Source organism: Telopea speciosissima, chromosome 3, assembly GCF_018873765.1.
Source record: "Telopea speciosissima isolate NSW1024214 ecotype Mountain lineage chromosome 3, Tspe_v1, whole genome shotgun sequence".
Lineage (NCBI taxonomy): Eukaryota > Viridiplantae > Streptophyta > Magnoliopsida > Proteales > Proteaceae > Telopea > Telopea speciosissima.
Window position 1 is genome coordinate 49,232,795 of NC_057918.1, and position 10,230 is coordinate 49,243,024.

Consider the following 10,230-nt stretch of genomic DNA (forward strand, 5'->3'; position numbering starts at 1 on the left):
CTTCTTACTATTAAAGAGTGAGTTATTCACTATCGTCTTTGTTGCTTGATTCTCACAAAATATAGATATAGAGTTTAATTTAAAACTTCTCAATGAAATATCCATGATAAAATCCTTTATCCACTCTGTTTCATCTCCTGTAGAAGCTAGAGCATAAAGTTTCGATTCCATAGATAATAGAGCAATACCAGTCTGTCTCTTAGATTTTCATACTACAGTTGCTCCACCTAGTGTAAATACATAACCACTGGTGGATCTGCTATCTCCCAAATTTGAGCACAAAGATGCATCAGAATATCCTTCCAAAATTAGAGGATATCCAGTATAACATAAAGTATAACCAAGAGTACCCTTAAGGTATCTCATCAGCCTTGTCAGGGCACCAATGCTCTTTTCCAGGATTACTAATGAAACGACTCAGCATGCCTACCGTAAAGGCTATGTCTGGTCTAGTGCAATTTATTGCATACATGAGACTACCAATCAGTTTAAAATATTATAACTAATTCACGGTGTCGTCTGTGTTAGGTTTCAACCGTTTATTATAGTCATAGGGTGCCTCAATTGGTTTATAATCACTGTATCTCCAACTAGAAAGTAGCTTCTCAATGTAATGAGACTGACTAAGGGTGATCCCTTGCTCATTGAAGCTTACTCTCATTCTAAGAATGGTGTCTACTACATCAAGAGCTTTCATGTCAAATTCTTTGGATAAGGTTTCTTTAATGTCACTCACTATAGAGAGATCAGAACCTAGAATCAACATGTCGTTACATATAAACAAATAATTGCGATCTTGTTTGACTCAGACAAAAAATAAAGGCACTTATCCGAGTTGCTGGTTTGAAAACCAAGGCTCTTTACTGTCTTGTCAAACTTCTCATGCCATAATTTAGGTGCTTGTTTAAGACCATAGAGAGATTTATTTAATTTACAAACTCTTTTTTCAGAACCTTCCATGATAAACCCTTCAAGTTGGTTTATGTAGATTTATTCGGTTAAGTCTCCATTAAGGAAAGTCATTTTTACATCCATTTGATGCACAACATAGTACTCAATAGATGCTATGGCAAGAAGAATCATTATCGTTGTCAAATGGCAGACCGGGGAGTAGATGTCAAAATAATCTATCTCTCTCACCTGGGTATAGCCCTTAGCTACTAACCGTGCTTTATACCTGGCTAAAGACCCGTCCGGATTAAGTTTCTTCTTCAGTACCCACTTACATCCTATTGTCTTAGTCCCTTTAGGCAGATCAATAAGGTGTCAGGTCTCATTCTGCATTAAAGAGCTCATTTCCTCATCAATGGCTTCTTTCCTTAGCAGTGAGTCCTTAGATCTCATCGCTTCCTTATAGGTGGATGAATTAGCCTCTAAATGGTAGGTCACAAAATCCTCACTAAAATTCTTGGGTACTTTATCTCTAGTAGATATTCTTCTAGATTCTGATTCAATAGCCATAGTGGGTTGAGTGTCAGAAACAATTGGTTCAGTATCCATGCGTGATTCTGTAACCATTTATGTCAGACCAGGTAAGGTCAGACCTTTATCTCTGAGGAATTTATCTTCAAAGAATATAGCATCCCTAGATTCTATCACCACATTGATTGATAGATCCAAAAACCGATCTACAGCACTGTCTTTTGCGCAACCTAGATACACACAAGTGTTTGTTCTAGTTCTCACCTTAGGTCTCCTAGGGTCTTGTATCCTAACATAAGCTATACAACCCCAAACCTTAAGAGTGTCATATTTACAGGGATGGTTATGCCATAGTTCATAAGGTGTAGAAGTCAGTTTTGAATGTGGTAGTCTATTTAGAATATGATTTACAGTCAACACTGCTTCTCCCCAATAGTAAGAGGGCATGCTAGCTGTCAATAACATGGAGTTTAACATCTCTGTTAACGTTTTGTTCTTTTTTTCTGCTATGCCATTTGATTAAGGTGAGTAAGGAGCAATAGTTTCAAGGATTATGCCCACAGAGGTACAGAATTCCTTGAACTCTGTCAATTTGTATTCTCCTCCCCTATCACTTCTAAATTTTTTAATTTTCAAGTTCAATTGATTTTCTACCCTACTCTTGAAAATTTTAAAAGAAAAATTTACACATACCACCCCTGAGGTTTAACGAAAGGATATTTTCACCCCCCAGTTTTGGAAAATTCTGTGTACCCCCCTGAGATTTGCAAATAGTAACAACTAAGCCCATTTCGTCAGTTCATGACTAACACTGTTAAAAATTAGACTTGAACTGACGAAATTGCCATTACAAGAAAAAAAAAATAAAAAAATAGACAATTGGGGAAGATGAGTTGCAGGTTTCAAAACTCTTTCAATCCTTAAGGAATTTAGGATACCACTTGCAATCCCTGTGTTTACATCTTCCTGTGATCGATTACGTTTCAAATGGACTAACTCCTTGGTCATTCTGCCTTTCCTTCTCTTGGATTCCAGTCAAGAACCGATCGGGTTAGACTTTCATCAATAATGCAGTTAAATTTCTCTCTCGTCGTTTCGACCCAACAGAAAAAGTAGCATTAGCAGCAAGAAATAAAGTCACAAAAAAGTAGTGAGTCCCCAAATGAGTTCTGAAAACCCTAGCCTGAAATCTTTTATTTATCTGGATAACATGGAGGAGATTAAGAAGGTTTTCAAGAGATTTGATGCTAATGGCGATGACAAGCTCTCTTCCACTGAGCTTGGTAATGTTCTCAATGCCCTTGGCTCTGAGACTTCGCTAGATGAGATCAAACGGATGATGGCTGAGATTGATACTGATGGTGATGTCTTCATCGATCTCCTAGAGTTCGCGGATTTTCACCGTGGAGTTAACAACGGAGATGCGAGGAGTACTACTGATGGAATCAGGGAATTAAAAGATGCTTTTAATCTGTTCTCGGGACAAGAACGGTTTGATATCAGTGACGGAGCTTCACACGATTTTGAAGAACTTGGGCGAGAACTGCTCCCTCCATGACTGCTCCAAGGTGATTAGCTCCATTGATGCCGATGGTGATAGCAACGTTAACTTTGAGGAGTTCAAGAAGATGATGATGACTAATAGCAGAGCTTCCTCTCATTAGACTTGAATCTGTGAATCTTGACTTTAACGGTGGAACAACGATAAGATGAGAAATCAGACGATCTTCAAGGTTGAGAAAATGGAACAGCCAAAAAGGAGAAGGAGAAGAAGAAGAAAGGCAGGCTTAGATCATATAAGCTTTCAAGAAACAAAACTGATTACTACAGAAAGTTCCAAAAAAACTGAAATGTTCTTGCACCCACCACCGAGGAAGTTTAAATTTGAAAATCTAATTTTAGAAAATGAGATAAGAACAGGATCGAAATTCATGGAGTAATCAAAATGCGGAACTAATAATCCAAGAAAGGATGCCATTGAATTCACTCTCTGTTTAAATTGTAGCTTCCCAGAATCCGGTGGAAGGGGTGGCAAAGAGGTAGACAGAGATTTACATGATTTAGATTAATCATATTTTCAACAATGAACTTTGACACTAGGATCTGTTTTTCTCTGTCAAAATCTACCACGAGAAACTGCTGGCCGATTTATTCTTCTTGCCTGCTGTGACAGTTTGAAGTGGGAAAGAAGGTAAGAAGCGAACAGAAGAAGGTAGAAGAAGTTTCGCTAAACAGAGTAGAAATTGATACAGAATATATGAAAGAAAAATCAAAATTTCACCTTCTTAGAGAACTCCTTGGTCATTTTGCCTTTCCCTCTCTTGGATTCCAGTGAAGAACCGGTCGCGTTGGGTATCAAAATTTTGATGCACAAAAGGGTTTTGATTTGGGATTTTTTCCCAATTTGAAACCCTAAATTCCTTAAGGGTTGAAAGGGTTTTGAAACCTGCAACTCATCTTCCCCAAAATCGAATTGGGGAAGATGAGTTGCAGGTTTTTTTTTCCTTGTAAGGGTAATTCCGTCAGTTCAAGTCTAATTTTTAATAGTGTTAGTCATGAACTGATGGAATGGGCGTATTTGATACTGTTTGCAAACCTCAGGGGGGTACGCAGAATTTTTTGAAACTGGGGGGTGAAAATATCCTTTCGTCAAACCTCAGGGGTGGTATGTGTAAATTTCCCATTTTAAAATGCTTCATCTATAGATTTTAACAAGTATAAATGACAATATCTAAAAAAATTGTCTATAAATGTTATCAAATACTTTCGACCTCCTCTAGTTGTGTAGCTTTTAAAGTCACAAATGTCAGAATGTATAAGTTCAAGAAGTTGAGTGCTCTTAGAAATCGGTCTGAAAGGTTTTCTAGTTATTTTGGTTTGAGCACACACTTCACATCTGTTAAATCTAATTGAAGTGTCTAATGGTAAATTATGAGTTTTAGCTAATTTGAGCATTTTCCTATAGTTCACATGTCCTAACTTACAGTGTAGTATTTTGGGATCAAGTCAAATATGGTTAACCTGATTTATTGTGTCATTAGCTAAACTCAACATAAACATACCATTCAGATTGTAAGCACATCCAAAATAAAAGAGTTAACATACAGTGTTACTCTACCACTACTAAAAGTAATAGACATGCCAACATCAAGCAAAATTCCAATTGAAATTAAATTCTTTTCAAAACCAGGAAAGACTTTAATATTTTTAAAGTAAGTATTTTACTTGATGAAAGAACCAAGTTCAATGTCTCTTATTGAATCACTTCCATGACGTCTCCATTTGCAACAGTGACAGTCTCTGCTACTTGAACAACATCAGTGAGTAGGTTCTTGCTATTGCAAACATGACAAGTCGCTCTAGAGTCTAACCACCAATCTTAAGATGTACTAACCAACCCCTTACCCTTGCCAACTATGTCAACAAAGTTAGTAGGCTCAGTCTTGTCCACCAACATATGAACTTCCTTCTGTGGTGTGTCAGTGTTCCCTTTCTTAGGACCCCTACACTCAGATGCATAGTGATGCCACTTTCCACAGTTGCGACACTTGCCCTTCTTTTTAAAGTTAGTCTTTTTGGCCTCCAACTGTTGGGGTTCTTTCTTAGGTGGCTTGGACTGCCTAGGATTTTTCTTAGGTTGTGAAACCAAATTGGCAGATGCCTGTTGTTGTTTCACCATCTCCAAGTTATTCTTGGCTCTGTTCTCATCTTCAATTCTAATGAACTATTTGAGATCATTCAGTCCCACTTGTGTTTTCTTCCTATGCATCTCAGTTTTAAAGGAATGTCAGGTAGAGAGTAACTTAAAAATAATTGCACCCACTAAGAATGCATCAACAACAGAGATATTTTCTTGGTTCAATTTTGTTCTCAAGTTCTCAAAGTCTGTTACTTGAGGAAGTATTTCCTTATCTTCTTGAAACTTGAAATCCATAAACTTGTCAACCAAGTGAGTCTTTGATAGGTCCTCCTCCTTTTTGAATTGGGCTTCTAGGTTTTTTCAAATCTCTTTTGCAGTCTCATATTTACTATAGGTCTCTGCCAGCCTATTTGACAGACAGTTCAATAGGTAGTCTTTGCAAAAGTCCTCATCACTCATCCATTGGGCTTCAGTTAGGTCCGTGCAATCAGAAAAAGTATTTACCACAGTATAGAAAATATTGAGGTACTTCAATCAAAACTGAGTCCTCTTTTTTCAAGAACTGAACTCAGAACCACTAAAGCTTTCCAATTTGATCATCTCAATTGGAACAACATGTTTCTCCATTGTTATGTGATTTGTTTGTATGCCCAAGGAAAAATTCAAATAAAAATAAATGCTCCAAGGAACAATCACACCTGATATGGAGAACCCTGAATTTAGGTGACGGAGAAAAGGATGACAGCCGTGCAGCGGCGTCGACACTCATGACGTACACGCTAATACTGGTTGCTGGCACTGGTGTTGGCTGCTCGCGGGTAGTGGCCAAACCTAAAAGCTAAAGCTTTGCTCTCTGCCAACGTGCATTGATTTGCTCTTTTTTTTTTTTTTTTTAATAGCAATCAAAATCAGAGAAGTTTTTTACTTTTCCTTTAATCAATAAAAGCTTTCTGACTACAAAGTTACAAACGTGAAGACTTGCACCAAAGCCTTGAATAAAGACAAAAATTCAAAAAGCTGATTTCAACTTTCTTTTATCTTTCAAACAATCAATAGTGTCAGGAAGCTTCCTTTTGTCTTCTTTGAAAAACAATCAAAGCTTTCCACTTTTGTAAACAAACAATCAATGCTTTCACTTTTGCAAAGTTTTCTGACAGGTCTACTAAGAGCGTAGAAGGCAAAGCCGTGATGCAATCAGCAAACTAAAGTGTAATGAACAGATCAGAACCTTGAACGGTAAGCGACGCCAAATCCGATTTCCAAAGTCAATCGTACAAGAACTGCAACTGTGATTCCAATCTCCAAGGCCGATCGTGAAGAGAGGAAAATAAAAATTAATGCTTTAAGATTGTTAGGGTTTAGGGTTTAAGCACAAGGTTGCTTAAAGCATTACACCTTGAGTATTTAGTTTGGAATACACAGACTGCTGCCTTTAGCTAATATTTATAGGAAAACTAGGATTTAGGTTAGATGGGCTAGTTACTATATTGCCCCCCAAAGCCTGAGTATTAATACAAGTAGGATTATATTAGAATATATAAAGGGACATTACATAAATAACCTTACAGAATCTAATGGTGTGAAAATTTATTTTCAAGACAAGTTTCTCATTATGGATGTCTACAAAGAAGTGAGGGTCAAGGGAAATAAAATTGTTCACCCTTATGTCGTGGATGGTGGGTTATCCTGTTGTCGCCGATGGGCAGATTGCTATACGACTTAAAAAGTATTGGGTGGAAGGGAAAGGTACGTAGGCTTTAATTATATTTTCATTTATTTCTTTGCCGTATTATTTCTTATATATTTTTGAAGAAATTTTTGTAGCCAAGATTATTTTTGAGAAACCTCAAAAGCAAGATGAGAAAACTTAAGACCAAGATGTGCAAAATGAGGAAGATGGAAAATCTCAAGACCAAGATGTGCAAGATGAGGAAGTTGAGAAACTTCAAGAGAAAGATTAAAAATGCAACCCCTGCAATAGGACGGTATGTTAGAAAGACAGACATTTTATAATAGGACACACATCAAACGGAAAAGGAGCTAGGGGTCACGTAGGGCTAGGCGTGGTCTCGCAAGTGGCATAGGATGATAGTCGAAAGCTCGATAAAAAAGGTTGTGGGTTTGACGACTGCAGCTACGGCCAAACGTGGGGAGGCATGGTAATACGCGATGATGCACAATGCAACCAAGAGCCTTGGCTCTGATACTAATGTTAAATGGAACTAGCTCGAGTTTAGGATTACTTTGATGTAGATTTTCATGCAGCGAAAAGAATCTGGTTGCCTTACACGTCAACCCGCACGGACTTTGATGTCACAAGCTTCATAACGATCCACGAACTTATTAGGTTTCTCCCAATGGAGATTCCACACTCTAAATCTAAGGGATCAAGATCGAATCCTTAAAAGATACACACACACACACACACACACACAAAGCGTGATCGAAGGGAGGAGAGCAAGACGAGAATGAGAGAGTTAGGATGAGAGAATAGAGTCTATGGGGAAGAGAGGCTATTGTCACTTGTTAGGCTTCCTTCTCTTTCCCACAACCGACTTAACCGATGAGTTTCAATGCAAGCAATTTAGCTGAAAAATCATAATCGATCAGAAAGGGTTAAACCTTTATTTTCACCATAGGGAACTAAAAGAATCTAATGGTGTGAAAGTTTATTTTCATGATAAGTTTCTCATTATCGATATCTACAAAGAAATGAAGGTCAAGAAAAACAAAAGTGTTCACTCTTATGTCGTAGATGATGGGTTATCCTGTCGCCAATGGGCAGATTGCTATACGGTTTAAAAAGTATCGAGTGGAAGGGAAAAGTATATAGGCTTTGATTATATTTTCATTTTTTTTTTTGCCGTAATATTTCTTATATATTTTTGGAAAATTTTTTGTAGCCAAGGTTGTTTTTGAGAAACCTCAAAAGCAAGATGAAAAAACTCAAGACCAAGATGTGCAAGATGAGGAAGATGGAAAACCTCAAGACTAAGATGTGAAAGATGAGGAAATTGAGAAATCTCAAGAGGAAGATTAAAAATGCAGCCCCTGCAATAGGACGGTATGTTAGAAAGACAGACATTTTACAATAGGACACACATCGCACGGGAAAGGAGCCAGGGGTCACACAGGGCTAGGCGTGGTCTCGCAAGTGGCACAGGACGATAGCAGAAAGCCTGATCAAAAGGGTTGTGGGTTTAGCGACTACAGCTATGGCCAAGCGCGAGGAGGCACGGCAATGCACGATGATGCAGAACGCGACCAAAAGCCTTGGCTCTGATACCAATGTTAAACGGAACTAGTTCGAGTTTAGGATTACTTCGATGTAGATTTTCATGCAGTAGAAAGGATCTGGTTGCCTTAAACGTCAACCCGCACGAACTTTGATGTCACAAGTTTCACAATGATCCATGAACTTGTTAGGTTTCTCCCAATGGAGATTCCACACTCTAAATCCAAGGGAAAAAAATCGAATCCTTAAAAGATACACACACACATACACAAAGCGTGATCGAAGGGAGGAGAGCAAGACGAGAATGAGAGAGTTAGGATGAGAGAATAGAGTCTAGGGGGAAGAGAGGTTGTTGTCACTTGTTGGGCTTCCTTCTCTTCCCCACACAACATATATATAAAGAGAGAGGAGGCGGAGGGCTACTAACCATAGTGGGTCTATGGGTCCCACAACTGCCCCAAGTGGATGCCCATGGGACCCGATCCATATTGTTTAACATATATAAATAACCTTTTTTGTGTGGTAAATACATATAAATAAACTATAACCTTGCAATTATTATAAGAAAACATATAACGGTAACCAATTCAATTCAATGTTAAGTTTATATCTATTTCAATAAAAAATTAAAAGAGAAAGAAGACATTTGAATAAAAAATTAAAAAATCGTTTAAAGTGATTTAAAACCAAAAACCGTTGAAACCAAATTGTTTAAAATATTGACCGTTTAAAACAAAACCGTTGAAATCGTTTACATTGAAAGCGTACCATTTAACTCTGTTGGTTCAGACCCTAGAACATCACTATGTAGGTGAGTTCCCCACTTCCTGACGAAAAGAAAAACTTCTATTAATGAGTTAGAATAGATACATAAGGATCACAGTTCCTGTAAGGATAACCAAGAAATTATAGAGTTAACCAAAGTTAGCTGAATTCGAGTATCATAATTTACAACAATATTAAGATCAAGAAGTAAATGCACTAAACACCACGACCAAGGTTCTTTTCTGGGTTGAGGAACAAAAAGTAGAGATTCCTCTCTAGTGCACCAAATTTCTTTCAGCTGGAGGTAAAAAAGCTGAGCCATCTCGATTCCCTTCTTCATTGTCGTGAGCTCTGGCTCCAGTTGGTGCTGAGCATCGATATTTCCAAAATCTGCCAAAATGGGATTCCCTTGTAGAATGATACAAAAGGCCCATGAAGCTGCTTCTATTCCTGGTTCAAAGGATCCTATGCAACATAAGATTGGAAATTCTGTGTAAGGTAATTTTGGTAATGCACCAATATCACCAAAATCATTAGTGTCGGTATTATCATTAGCTTGGTCAGAATAAATCCTTAGATTTCCTAAACAAGGGGGGAAATATTAAGTTCAAAATTCCATTGATTAATAAAAAAACATTAGTCAATAGGCGTCAGGCTTAATTTTTCCAAAAATTACTTTGTTTCGGGTTTCCCAAATAAAATAGCATGTTATATTATAAAAACAGAGAAAAGCCAAGTTAGAGTTTTATGATCAAAACTCCTATTCTTTAAGAAAAAACAACACAAAGCTTCCAAATAAGGGAAAGAGAGGTGCTCAATTTTCAATCCTAGGGATCCTGCAGCCCAGATATGCTTGACCCAAGGGCACGAAAGAAGGATATGCCAATCAAACTCCACGGCTGATTCACAAAGAACACAATTAGTATTGATTGTCATCCACTTCGAAATAGTTGCTTTTGTAGGGATTCCTGCATTAAGAACACGCCAAAAGAACATGTTAAACTTAGGATGGATTGATAACTTCCAAAAAAATTTCCACCATCTGGATTTTCTAGGAGTATTATGGAAACCATTAAGAGTAATGAAATTAGCAGCTCGTTTAGTGGAAATTTTGCCATCTTTGGTGAGAGTGCACAACCATTGGTCCTCCTCAGGAGAAACAGGAATG

At 37.7% G+C, this 10,230-nt stretch overlaps 1 pseudogene; it reads left to right on the forward strand.

Annotated features, from left to right (window-relative positions):
• The first annotated feature begins 2,590 nt into the window (after nt 1–2,590).
• Nucleotides 2,591–3,086, forward strand: LOC122655240 (annotated as a pseudogene).
• Nucleotides 3,087–10,230: the final 7,144 nt, after the last annotated feature.